Raw genomic sequence first — 2,548 nt, 5'->3', positions numbered from 1 at the left:
TCAGCGAAACCAATATTCCCACTGTTATTACTGCTTGCTGTGTGCTCCACAATATCTGTGAGAGTAAGGGGGAGACGTTTATGGCGGGGTGGGAGGTTGAGGCAAATCGCCTGGCTGCTGGTTACGCGCAGCCAGACACCAGGGCGGTTAGAAGAGCACAGGAGGGCGCGGTACGCATCAGAGAAGCTTTGAAAACCAGTTTCATGACTGGCCAGGCTACGGTGTGAAAGTTCTGTTTGTTCCTCCTTGATGAAACCCCCCGCCCCTTGGTTCACTCTACTTCCCTGTAAGCTAACCACCCTCCCCTCCTCCCTTTGATCACCGCTTGCAGAAGCAATAAAGTCATTGTTGCTTCACATTCATGCATTCTTTATTCATTCATCACACAAATAGGGGGATGACTACCAAGGTAGCCCAGGAGGGGTGGTGGAGGAGGGAAGGAAAATGCCACACAGCACTTTAAAAGTTTACAACTTTAAAATTTATTGAATGACAGCCTTCTTTTTTTTGGGCAATCCTCTGTGGTGGAGTGGCTGGTTGGCCGGAGGCCCCCCCACCGCGTTCTTGGGCGTCTGGGTGTGGAGACTATGGAACTTGGGGAGGAGGGCGGTTGGTTACACAGGGGCTGTAGTGGCAGTCTGTGCTCCAGCTGCCTTTGCTGCAGCTCAACCATACACTGGAGCATACTGGTTTGGTCCTCCAGCAGCCTCAGCATTGAATCCTGCCTCCTCTCATCACGCTGCCGCCACATTCGAGCTTCAGCCCTCTCTTCAGCCCGCCACTTACTCTCTTCAGCCCGCCACCTCTCCTCCTGGTCATTTTGTGCTTTCCTGCAGTCTGACATTATTTGCCTCCACGCATTCGTCTGTGCTCTGTCAGTGTGGGAGGACAGCATGAACTCGGAGAACATTTCATCTCGAGTGCGTTTTTTTTTCTTTCTAATCTTCACTAGCCTCTGGGAAGGAGAAGATCCTGTGATCATTGAAACACATGCAGCTGGTGGAGAAAAAAAAAGGGACAGCGGTATTTAAAAAGACACATTTTATAAAACACTGGCTACACTCTTTCAGGGTAAACCTTGCTGTTAACATTACATACATAGCACATGTGCTTTCGTTACAAGGTCACATTTTGCCTCCCCCCACCGCGTGGCTACCCCTTCAACCCTCCCCCCTCCCTGTGGCTAACAGCGGGGAACATTTCTGTTCAGCCGCAGGCAAACAGCCCAGCAGGAATGGGCTCCTCTGAGTGTCCCCTGAAGAAAAGCACCCTATTTCAACCAGGTGACCATGGATTATATCTCACTCTCCTGAGGATAACACAGAGAGATAAAGAACGGATGTTGCTTGAACGCCAGCAAACATACACTGCAATGCTTTGTTGTACAATGATTCCCGAGTACGTGTTACTGGCCTGGAGTGGTAAAGTGTCCTACCATGAAGGACGCAATAAGTCTGCCCTCCCCAGAAACCTTTTGCAAAGGCTTTGGGAGTATATCCAGGAGAGCCGCGAATGCCAGGGCAAAGTACTCCTTTCACATGCTTGCTTTTAAACCATGTAAGTATTTTAAAAGGTACACTCACCGGAGGTCCCTTCTCCGCCTGCTGGGTCCAGGAGGCAGCCTTGGGTGGGTTCAGGGGGTACTGGCTCCAGGTCCAGGGTGAGAAACAGTTCCTGGCTGTCGGGAAAACCGGTTTCTCCGCTTGCTTGCTGTGAGCTATCTACAACCTCGTCATCATCATCATCTTCTTCGTCCCCAAAACCTGCTTCCGTATTGCCTCCATCTCCATTGAAGGAGTCAAACAACACGGCTGGGGTAGTGGTGGCTGAACCCCCTAAAATGGCATGCAGCTCATCATAGAAGCGGCATGTTTGGGGCTCTGACCCGGAGCGGCCGTTCGCCTCTCTGGTTTTCTGGTAGGCTTGCCTCAGCTCCTTCAGTTTCACGCGGCACTGCTTCGGGTCCCTGTTATGGCCTCTGTCCTTCATGCCCTGGGAGATTTTGACAAAGGTTTTGGCATTTCGAAAACTGGAACGGAGTTCTGATAGCACGGATTCCTCTCCCCATACAGCGATCAGATCCCGTACCTCCCGTTTGGTCCATGCTGGAGTTCTTTTGCGATTCTGAGACTCCATCATGGTCACCTCTGCTGATGAGCTCTGCATGGTCACCTGCAGCTTGCCACGCTGGCCAAACAGGAAATGAGATTCAAAAGTTCGCAGTTCTTTTCCTGTCTACCTGGCCAGTGCATCTGAGTTGAGAGTGCTGTCCAGAGCGGTCAAAATGGAGCACTCTGGGATAGCTCCCGGAGGCCAATACCGTCGAATTGTGTCCACAGTACCCCAAATTCGACCCGGCAAGGCCGATTTAAGCGCTAATCCACTTGTCAGGGGTGGAGTAAGGAAATCGATTTTAAGAGCCCTTTAAGTCGAAATAAAGGGCCTCATCATGTGGACGGGTGCAGGTTTACATCGATTTAATGCTGCTAAATTCGACCTAAAGTCCTAGTGTAGACCAGGGCCTAGAGGGAACCTCCTGAGGTATCTC

At 51.1% G+C, this 2,548-nt stretch overlaps 1 pseudogene; it reads right to left on the bottom strand.

Annotated features, from left to right (window-relative positions):
* Positions 1-585: 585 nt before the first annotated feature.
* On the bottom strand, positions 586-2,258 carry LOC141989984 (uncharacterized; annotated as a pseudogene).
* Positions 2,259-2,548: the final 290 nt, after the last annotated feature.

This window comes from Natator depressus, chromosome 6 (assembly GCF_965152275.1).
Source record: "Natator depressus isolate rNatDep1 chromosome 6, rNatDep2.hap1, whole genome shotgun sequence".
NCBI lineage: Eukaryota > Metazoa > Chordata > Testudines > Cheloniidae > Natator > Natator depressus.
The sequence above is the reverse complement of the archived record's forward strand: the minus strand, read 5'-3'. Positions and strand labels throughout refer to the sequence as shown.